This window comes from Fukomys damarensis, unplaced genomic scaffold (genome assembly GCF_012274545.1).
Source record: "Fukomys damarensis isolate Sample0158 unplaced genomic scaffold, DMR_v1.0_HiC HiC_scaffold_20, whole genome shotgun sequence".
In the NCBI taxonomy this organism is placed as follows: domain Eukaryota; kingdom Metazoa; phylum Chordata; class Mammalia; order Rodentia; family Bathyergidae; genus Fukomys; species Fukomys damarensis.
In genome coordinates this window covers 9,786,727-9,797,549 of record NW_022900932.1, presented here as the reverse complement: position 1 = coordinate 9,797,549, position 10,823 = coordinate 9,786,727, and the positions used below count along the sequence as shown (strand labels likewise).

General features: G+C 46.7%; 1 long non-coding RNA gene across 1 annotated transcript; it reads right to left on the bottom strand.

The window, feature by feature from the left end:
• Window positions 1-2,428: 2,428 nt before the first annotated feature.
• On the bottom strand, window positions 2,429-4,950 carry LOC117287056. The gene is made up of 3 exons (XR_004518237.1): window positions 4,606-4,950; window positions 3,022-3,092; window positions 2,429-2,454 (listed from the first exon to the last, which is right to left on the bottom strand). It is a non-coding gene; the product is annotated as an uncharacterized LOC117287056 (long non-coding RNA).
• Between the last annotated feature and the right edge of the window lie 5,873 nt (window positions 4,951-10,823).

Genomic DNA, 10,823 nt, shown 5'->3' with positions numbered 1-10,823 from the left:
TCTTTTGGAAAAAAAAAAAAAAAAAAAAAAAAACCTACATAATTAGGAAGAAATCTCTCAGAGCAGATGAAGAAGAAAAATTTAGAAACCATCACTAATACAGGCAGTGTCCTTCGAAAATGGCTTCAATGGATGCTGAGACCCTTGCTCCCGCCAGCCCCTGCAGTGAGCAGGACCCAAGGAAATGGAGGGACTCCGCTTGTCACTGAACCTGGCAGGAGAGGTTAACTACGCAGTTGCCATGGTGGATCAGAAGTCTGTGACCATATACAAGGTCCCTGGAAGGGACAGATTCAGAGAGATGGGGGAGGGAAGGGGGAGCTCGTGTTTAATGGGTGCAGGGCATAGTTTGGGAAGATGAAAAAGTCCTAGAGATGGACAGTGGTGATGGTTACACAGTGATGTGGATGTATATTTTGTTTGTCTGTCTGTTTGTTTTGGTACCAGGGATCAAACTTGGGTCCTTGCACTTGTGAGGCAGGCAGCAGAACCACTGAGCCAAATCCCCGGCCCTGGATTATATTTTTAAATGGTGAAACAGTAAATATTATATTGTGTTCATGACCACTGAGAAATCCATCCTTCTGTCCCCCAGTATGTACAGCTCTGTGCCTGTTCTACTCCAGTGGAAGGTTTTAAAGGGCAGGGAAATAAATATGAAAATAAGAGAGGGAAACAGTGCTGTGGAAAAGACAAGGCAGACAAAGGAGAGGGGAGGAGGGAGAGGCCTGGCCCAGGACACTGTGTGCAGTAGATCATGATATGGATTTAATTCTCTCCCATAAGAGCATCAGGGAGGGCCGGGGATTTAGCTCTGTGGCACTGTGCCTGCCTCACAATTGCCAGGTCCTGAGTTCCATCCCTGGTACCAAAAACAAAAAAATCAGGGAGCAATTTTATACCTTTATTTTTTATGTACTTTATCTTTGCAAGGAGAAATTAGGTTAAAATTCAAGTACTTACTATAGCATATAAAATATTTACAGCTCAAAATATTCACATGTTATGTCAAAGAGGACAGTGTTATTCAGGACAAATAGAAGACTTCTAATGTATAAGTAAAACTTCATTTCAGAAAAATTCAAGGGCCTTCATTTGGGTACCTTTTTTTTTTTTTTTTTTTTTCAACCAGGGATTGAACTAGTGGCCTTGCACTTGCAAGGCAGGCGGGTGGAACCACTGAGCTAAATCCCTGGCCCATTTGGGTAATTTTAAAATTCTATTTTGGAATCTTTTGAAACATTTGGTCATAAAACTTTTTCATTTTATTTGATTTGGGGGTTTTGTTTGGTTTTGTCTCACTGTGTAGTTCAGGCTGGCAATCCTCCTGTCTCAGCCTCCTATGTACTGGGATCAGAGGCATGTGCCACTACACCGACCTTGTTTTGTTTTATTGGGCTTTGTTGTTCTTGTTCTTGTTCTTCTTCTTCTTCTTGTTTGGCCATAAAGTTTTGCATGAAAAACAAGTATGCTGAATCTTTGTAAAGCTCAAATGGATGTGTTCATATATGCGTATTGTATAGCTGTATCTCTGTGCACACACAAGTGTATATATACAAATGCCTTCCTTTATATAAAAGAAAGTGACTTTCCTTAAAATAATTATTTTATTAAAATGATTTTAATTTATTAAAATAAAAATCATAGGGCCGGGGATGTAGCTCAGTGGTGCCCTGCTTGCCTGGCGAGCACAAGGCCCTGGGTTCAATTCCCAGTACCAAAAACATTAAAAAATAAATAAAAATCAGAGTCAGCTTATTTTAAAGTTCAGGACCATATACTGCTGGATTTGGGCACTGACCTAGGGCCTGGCCAGAATCAAGCCCAAGTCTTGCCTCTAGAACACTGGAGAGATATGGAAAGGATTTGAGGTGAAAGGCCAGAAATTGGCCTCAAGTCACACTGGGGGAAGATCTTCTTACGTCGGAATGGCCTCTGCCTTTCCCTGCTGCCCGCTCTGCCCCTCCATCTACCTGCCCTCTTCCTGACTCTCCCTGAGGTCACACTGAGGAGGAGAAAGTGACAAGTGTCTTCCAGGCTGCAAGTGATCGATCACTGGCTTTTTCCCTGGCTCCCAAGTGCCATCTAATACCTTTGATTTAGCATCCCCTCCAGGCCCCTGCTCAGGAAGGGTAACGTCACCAGCCGTGGAGCTGGCAGCAGCCTTTCCCCCGTCTGTCCCGCCTGTCAGAGGTCTGCACTGTCTCCATCTCTCAGGCCCAGCTGCCCCTCAGCTTTGACCACTTCTCAAGGCAGAAGAAAGAGACGCTATCGCCAAGGAGCCTTCTGATTCCTGGACGATAGGGCAAGGTACTATCCACTTACCATGACCAAGAGGACACACTGGGACCCAGGTGTGGTAGCACATACCTGTAAATCCAGCACTCAGGAGGCTGAGACAGGAGGATCTTGAACAAACGAGTTCAAGGACAGCCTGGACTGCACAGTGAGGCCCTGTCCCAAACAAAGAAGAACAGAAGGCACATTGGCCACTCTAAAATCAACCAGCACCTGCCCACAGTGGGAGGAGCTTGGGATGAGAAGGAAAGGGCAAAAGAGGAGCCGTTTCCTGAGTCACACTTCTCCAGGCAGAGAAGCCTGCCTGGGCTTTGCAACTCCAACTTTGCTCCTCTTTTACAGGAACTCAGCACCAACCCAGCAAGGCCTTGCAGGCTTGGCTTGACCGTCTTTCCAGAGAGCCTCCCCCAGGGCCCTAGGTCCAGGTCACATTATGTACTCTACCCTCTGGTTTTTATTTTTCCACTTACTTTCTTTAATTTGTTGCAGTATTGGGGATTGAAATCAGGGTCTCGGTCTTCTAGGCAAGTGCTCTACCACTAAGCTATTCCCCAAGCCCTTCTTACTTTTTTATTTTTTTAATTTTGGAACAAAATCTTGCTAAGTTGGCCAGGCTAGCCTTGCACTTGAAATTCTCCTGCCTCGGCCTCCCATGCAGCTGGGATCACATCTGTGCACCATTATGCCCAGCCGCCACTGGTCATTTTGTAACCACAAGCTCACCTCTCTGTGCATGCCATAACCACTGCGGGATCCAGTTTGAACTGACTGCAGCCACGTAGTTCCCTGGCACCCTGCAGATAAAGCGGGAGATAAACCAAGCATATTGCAGCTCAAATAAAAGACATCTTTGTCCTGCCCACTTTACAAGCACCTCCTTCTGACTCAAATCACAGGTACCCAACTGTCTGGCTGCTCTTGGCCACATTTCTCCCAGTTAAATCCCCATAAACTGCACTCCGCAGCCAAGCACAGGGTCACACACCTATAATCCCAGCATTCTGGGAGGCTGAGGCAGGAGGATTACAAATTCCAGGCCACTCTGGGCAGTTTAGTGAGACTCTGTCTCAAAATAAAATATGAAAAAAGACTGGGTGTGTAGCTCACCGCAAAGGCCCTGGGTTCAATCCCCAGTACTAAAAAACAAAACTATTCTGCAGCCCTGGCTCTGTCTGCCTTTTCCTTCAGTCTCCCGGCACATCCTGGTCAGTGCTTTTTCACCTGATTTTCCCACTCTCAGAGCAGGACACCCCACATACACACGGGGCCAGGAGTCTAGCACTCCTTCACAATCCTGGTGTCCTCACGGCTTGCGACCTCGGCTGCTCTTGCTGAGATTTCAAATGGCTCCACCGAGGGACGGGACGTTCCTCCACCCCTGGGGAGCAGCACAGGCGGCAACACACCCAGCTGAGATGGCAGCTCCACAGGGCCAAGGACACAAGCGCCTTCCACCTTCGTACTCTGTCACTAAGGCCACACCCCAGCCTGGAAAGGGCAGCGCTTGCATGGCTGGACATACTTTGCTTCTGCTCCTAGTCCAGGGGACAATACTTAGCCATCTGGCCACGCCTACTAGCAAGGGACTCAGCAGCCGTGGTCCATGTGGAAGTGTCCCCTTTTCTTTCTTGCTTTCCATTTTTTTCTTTCTTATTTTGAGGAACGGTCTCACTAAGTGGCTAAGTTGCTCATCTTGGACTCAAACTTGCACTCCTCCTGCCTCAGCCTCCCACAGTGCTAAGATTTCAGGAATGTGTCACCATGCCTGGTTAAAAGCGTCTCTTGATGTGGTGAGTGGGCTTGTTTCTAGTCATCCTAGTTCCTATCCTGCCAAGAGTTGGTGAACCCAGGCTGGGGATTTAGCTCAGTGGCACCGCACCTGCCTTGCAAGTGTAATGTCATGAGTTCAATCCCCGGTACCACACACACACACACACACAAAAGTTGGTAAACCAAATATGCAAGCTTTTTACAATTATGTGAATTAAATACCCACACACATGCAAATATACGCTCATGCACGCATGCACACACACAATCAGAAGGTTCAGGCTCTAGAGCCAGGCTGCCTGGGCACAAATTCCTGCCTTAGTGTTTACTGTCTGCATGATAGGTAGTAAACAAGTCTCTCAGCCTCTTTATCTGTAAAATGGAATAGCAGTGACTGCATCGGGTTGGGGTGAGAATTAACTGCATTATTACATTAAAGCGTGTTACTTGGGGGGCTGGGTGGGCTCGGTGGTACAGTGATTGCCTGGCATTGCAAGGCCCTGGCTTCCATCCCCCACCCAAATAAAACAAAATTACCTGGGCTGTGTCTCTCCTGGTTTACGGCCACTGGAGCCAAAGGACCAGACAAGTGAGTGCTCTTGTGAATCATCTTGGATTTGATATGTTTTATCTCACATCCTGCATCCATTTTTAATAGCATTTTGTAGACCATGGAGTAAACTGATAGCAAATGAGAATTGCATTAGTGTCAGGGTACCTAATCCTGCATTTGCAATTCCTTTCTGTCTGTCCCGACAGACAGAAGCCCCATTTCAAGAAGGGACAGTGAGATTCTGTGTTCCAATTCATTAACTACTTTTTTGCAGAAAGGTTTTCTAGACCAAAGCCAGAGGGACTAGCTCCACCCCTAACAGCTCAGGGACAGGAGAAAGAAGCTCCAGGGACCAGACACTCTTGAAAACAAGCCCATTTGGTTGCCAAGAGACGTCCTGGGAAGGGTAGGTTCTAGAAGGCAATGCTTACTGCACCCCAAAACCCCACCTTTAGGAAGGGGTCTAAGTATCTTTGTAGAAGGAGAAGGATCTGATGATAAACTTCCTCATAGGCTAAACAACCATTGCTTCATATTATTCTACACTCGTTCTTTTCATATTTTATCTAATTTTGAACAGGAAATCATTTGCATGTCTTGCAAAATCCAGGCCCCCAGGGAAAGCCCCCTTGCCCCCCCACCTCCAGCCAGTCAGGCCCTCCTTCTGCCCCATCCCAGGAGAAACCAATTATATTTATCATGTGTTCCTACTACAGCCACACAAGCAAGTGTGATTACGGGTGCTTTCTCCATCCCTATGTGCACAGTGGAGCATCTAGTCACACTATTCTGAGTGCTTTCATTCTTGCTTTTGCAGATCTGTCCATAGCATTATCCACAAAACATCTTTATCTCAGATTCCCTCAAGGAAAGAAGAAATGCTACCCAGGTCCCCCAGCTTTGGTCAGTTCTGATAACAAATAGATTCTTAATTGTGCAGCCCCTAGGAAAGCCACTCTGATACTTCTCTATGAGCTTTATCACTGGTCTGGTCCACTGCACACCTGGCTAAGCGAGTTGCACTCCTGCGCACACTGCACCTTCTAAACCCCCCTCCTCCCCTCACAGCACCGAGGAGCAGCTCAGGCCCATGACTGCAAGGCAGATTCCTGAACAGCCCAACTCTGGCACTCAAAACCACACTTAAAAAGAAGCTGCTTGAACTTTACACATGCACTTCAGCACTAGGGGGAAAAAAGTTAATATAAAGAGCTGGGGATGTAGTTCAGTGGCAAAGCACTCGTCTAGCATGCGCAGGGCACTGGGTTCTTTCCCCAGCACCATAAAAAGGGAGAAAGGAGGAGGAGGGGGAGGAGAGGGGGAGGAAGAGAGGAAGAAGAAAACATTTTAAGTCATGATGCTGCATAAGCCTGTGACCTAAGACTCTGTGGGGTTTTGAAATTTTTATTTTAACTGATATATAATAATTGTATGTTTTTATGGATATGATGTGATGTCTCAATAAATGTTTATATGACAGAATTATTAAATCAAGCTAATTAATATAGTCACCTCATATACTTAATACTTTTTTGTTACGTGACCATTTAACATTTGTTACGTGACCATTTTGTTACGTGAGCAATTTTCCAATATACGTGACATTGCATATCATGCAGTAGATCTCAAAAATTTACTCCTCCGGCTCACTAAACTTTATGTCCTATGACTAACATCACCCCACTCCCTGCCACATGCAGCTTAGACATTGGTCTTTTTCTCCAGTGTCAACAATGAATACCTTTAAATTTTTCTGACTTTGATGCATTTGAAAGTAAGCTACAAATACCAGAAGCACTTTCGTGTGTGCCTGTACATTCATCAACTAGATTCTGTGTTCCTTTAGGTTTTCCTTTTTTGTAAGAATTACACACCATGAAATGTTTTGACATGAGACTTGACAAATGCATATAGCAGCTCTGTTACCCAAGGTGGTCACGTTTTACAGTTTCCTATCTGCCAATCAGGTAAAGAATGCTCAGGGACTACAGCTGAGATAATGAAAGAAAACACCATCCAAATCCATATCAGTGGTAAGCAGAGACTTGTTTTAGTTTAAACCAAAGATGCATTATATGAATAAATTATACAGAAAAATTCCAGTTTCCAGGGTATCAAAAATGAGTTCCTGAGGCCAGGAATGGTGGTACACACCTGTAATCCCAGGACTTGGGAGGCTGAAGCATGAGTTTGAGGCCAGTGTGAGCTATATAATGAGACCCTGTCTCAACCTCCTCCAAAAAAGGATTCCTGTACCAGCTGGAGAGTGGGTTCCTGGAAACTCATAGGATAAGATTCAAGCAGAACCCACAGTGATCAGAGGCTTAAATAGTTGTGCCCGCAGCTGGCTATCTAGCTCTCCCATCACCACTTCTACTTTCTTAGCCCTCCTTCCCCTCCCCGATCCACGGTTTATCTTCACCCCACTGAGTCCTATTGCAGGAGGCTCACAAAGGAGTGGTTGAGAAGTCTTGAAAAACAACTGTGGGATAACTGAAGTCACAACCTCATCCACTGCGCCCTATAAAGGAAAATTCTGCCAGCAGAAGCAACAGGGAATATTGAGACAAAAAGTTTAAAATGCAGAGGACTAAGGGTCAAGAATAGGAAGCAAAGGGCCAGGGATTTAACTCAGTGGCACCCACACCTGTCTCACAAGTGCAAGGTCCTGAGTTTGAACCCCGTTACCAGAAAAAAAAAGAAAGAAAGAAAGAATAGGAAGCATGGTGTAGTTGTACATGTTTGTAATCCCAGCCCTCTGGGAGGGTGAGACAGAAGGATCACAAGCTCAAGTCCAGCCTGAGTATTTTGGTGACTTTGCAAGACCCTGTCTCAAAATATTCAAAAAGGGCCTGGGAAGTAGCTTAGTGCAAAGGTCCTGGGTTCAGTCCCCAGTACCACAGAATGAATGAATAAGGCGTGGTGGCACATGCCTGTAATCCCAGCACTCAGATGGCCAAGGCAGGAGGAGTTTGAGATCAGCCTGGGCTACATAGTGAGTTCCAGATCAGTCTCAACTACATGGTGAGACACTGTCTCAAAAAACAAAAACAAAAAAAAGAATGAATCAATCAATGAATGAATAGGAGGATGTGTCTCCAGTCCCCTCCAGGAGAGAATGTGCCACAAGTTGGGCCATCATGGACATTTCAGTTGGTTTGCAGGCATCAACCTGGCCACTTTGGTCAGTGATGTCGGTCTCTGAGATGTCACTGTGTTCACTCCATATCATGCTCAGCTTGCCACAGAAGCTTCAGAGAACACTTGCTTCCTACACCCATAGGAGGAGGCTGTAATGACCATGTCACCGCAGGACACACTGAAATGCATCCCAAAAGGGTGGAATGATTGATAGATGGGAGATGTGGCACAGTGACCAGGCAGACAAGGAAAACGATACCATTGCAGAGTGTTGGGGGAGCACAGGCACCTGCTGCCCTTGGCAGCACCATGTCTCACCATCCTGCTCTGTGTAGAAATCTATGCACCAGGCAGATCCTCCCCAGGACCAGTGGCCTCCCTTAGTTTACCTGCTGTATTGACTCTCAAGAGCTGTGTTTCTCAACTTCCCGTCCTGTGACAAAATACCTAAGATACAAAACTGGAAGGAGGAAAGATTTATTCTGGCTTCAAGGGTTTCTGTGCAGGGTCACTTAGTCCTGTTGCTTGGGGTCTGATGGTACAGTACATCGTGAGAGTAGCAGGGGGTGGAAGACCTGTTACCCCCTGGCAGCCAGGAAATAAAGAGAAAGGGAGAGGAGGGACCAGGGCCTAACATCCTCTCCAAGGGCAACACCAATGACCTAACTTCCTCCCATCCAGCCCTGCCTCCTACAGGTCCCATTGCCAGCCACCAGCTGGGGACCAAGCTTCCATACCAGGACCTCTGGGGACCCTCAAGATCCAAACCATAACAACAGCTATAAAAGTCTAAACCAATAGCAAAACCAGAGTGCTCTGCAATTCCCTTGTGGAAACACCCCGTCCCAGATGGACATTCAGGGCGGGGACTCCTATTCCTCACACTCCTCTCAGGGTCCTGGTCCTCTGTTTTCCCCTCTCCCTCCCTGATACGTGTACCTCCAGGGTCCCGGGTCCTGGTCAGTTGTTTCTATTCCACTGCCCCTCAGGCCTCAGGTGCTGCTCGGGTCTTTCAGCCTGTTGGATCCACATTCACTAGAGCGGTCTCGGTCCTACACAGTAAAACTTCTCTAAGACACAGAAAGTGCCCCCAGAAGATTTATTATGAAAGTCTCACATATAAATAAAACTTCAAAGCATGTACCCAGAACCAAACACCACAACTGTCGACACCTCTCTACAGTGGTTCATCATCTTGTCACCTGTCGCGCCGTTCGTTCCCAGTCCACCCTCTCCCGATGCATCTCAAAGCAGACTGCAAATACCAGAACACTTCGCCCCTAACACGTCCGCTCACATATCATCCACTAGACCCAGCATTTGCTAAGGCTTGGGGTTTTGTTTTATGAAAATTTCATACTGTGATACCACCTCACACTCATTATGATGCCACAGCCACTATGGGGAAAGGGCAGAAAATACCAAGTGTCAGCAAGGATGCAGAGGAAGTGGGCCCTGTGTGCTGTCGGTGGGAATGGGAAGTGGGATAGCTGCTGTGGAAAGCAGAATACAGCACCTCCCAAAGAGAGATTAAAAGAAAAATAAAGAAAAAGCTAGGTGTGGGGGCACACACCGTAATCCCAGCACTTGAGAGGCTAGGACAAGGAGGATCGCCACAGGTTGGAGGCCAGCCTGGACTACATAGCAAGATCCTGTCTCAAAAAGAAAAAAGAAAAAAAAGAAGAAAAATAGAAAAAGGAAAAGATTGTGAAAAAAAAAGACCAGGGATTGGGTGGGAGGGATTGCAAGAAGGTGGAGATGGCTCTGGAAGGTACAGACAACTCCAGAAGTTTTCAGGGATGGCAAACAGAAAAAGAAAGAAAGAAAACAAAAAAAAAAGCTAGTGCAGGCCAGAAGGGATGGTGGGGTCTAGGGAGTACCTTGCTAATCTTAGAACAGCAGCCTTAAAGCTGTTAGTGTGTTACACAGATGGGGACTAGCTAGGGCGGAGAAGAAAACTGATAATCAAACTGATAATGTGAGAGAGACAGGGGATAGGGCTGAGCTGAGGTTTTAAGAATTTGAAGAGATGAAACCAGAACAAAGTGGAGCAATAGCACCTGGTAATAAGCTTTCCACTTTGTCTCCATGGCTTTTTTGGGGGGGTTACCAGGGATCGAACTTGGGACCTTGCACTTGAGAGTCAGGCAGTGGCACCACTGAGCTAAATCCCCAGCCTCTGTCTCCATGATTTTGACTGATAGCTTATTTAAGAGGAACTATACAGTTATACAGTATTTGTCTTTCTGTGACTGGTTTATTTCACTTAACATAACAGCCCTGAGGTCCAGCCATATTGTAGTATACATCAGAATTTCCTTCCCTTTAGGGCTGTACAGCATGTCACTTGGATGAATTTTCCTTCCCTCTGTGTCTATCACGGCTACCTGGGAGCTGCTTCCAGTGCATAATGCTGTTTTGAATATGGAAATACAGTCTCTTCCAGACCCTTCAGAAAGTTCTTTTGGGCATACCGCCTAAAGCTGGATGGGCAGGTCACAAGGCATCCTTGGCATCTACCCACCAAAAGCCTATTCCTGCCCCCGGCTGTCCCATCCGGGTGAGTGGCACCTTCTACCCCAGCGACTCTGTCATCAATTAGAAGCTGGTCCTGTCCTCTTCGCTTGCATCCGCCCATCACACCCACAGCTCTGCCTCCACCCACAGCCCAAGAGGGCCACCTCTGTCCTGGGCGCCACCGCTCAGCAGACCCCTAACGGGCCTCCCTGCTTCCCCGCTGGCCTGCCCATACATCCTTCTCCCTAGGTGGGATGAGCTTTCAAATACATAGATAAGATCCTGCTGCTTCCTGGAGCAAGTGTGGGAAACTGTAAGGCAAATTTTAAAAGGAAGAAAAGAAGAGCAGGACTGTGACATCCAAGGGTACACTTTTGGATGCTCAAACTCTGATTACTATGCAAGTCGGGGTGGGGCTATTGTGGAAGGAGCAGACCCCAAGGTCGGCTGGGGTTGGAGCAGAGGCTGTGGGGGTCCTGGGGTGTGGCGAAGCCCTATCTGTGACCTGGGTGGTGGATATTCACCTTTTTTTTTTTTTTTTTTT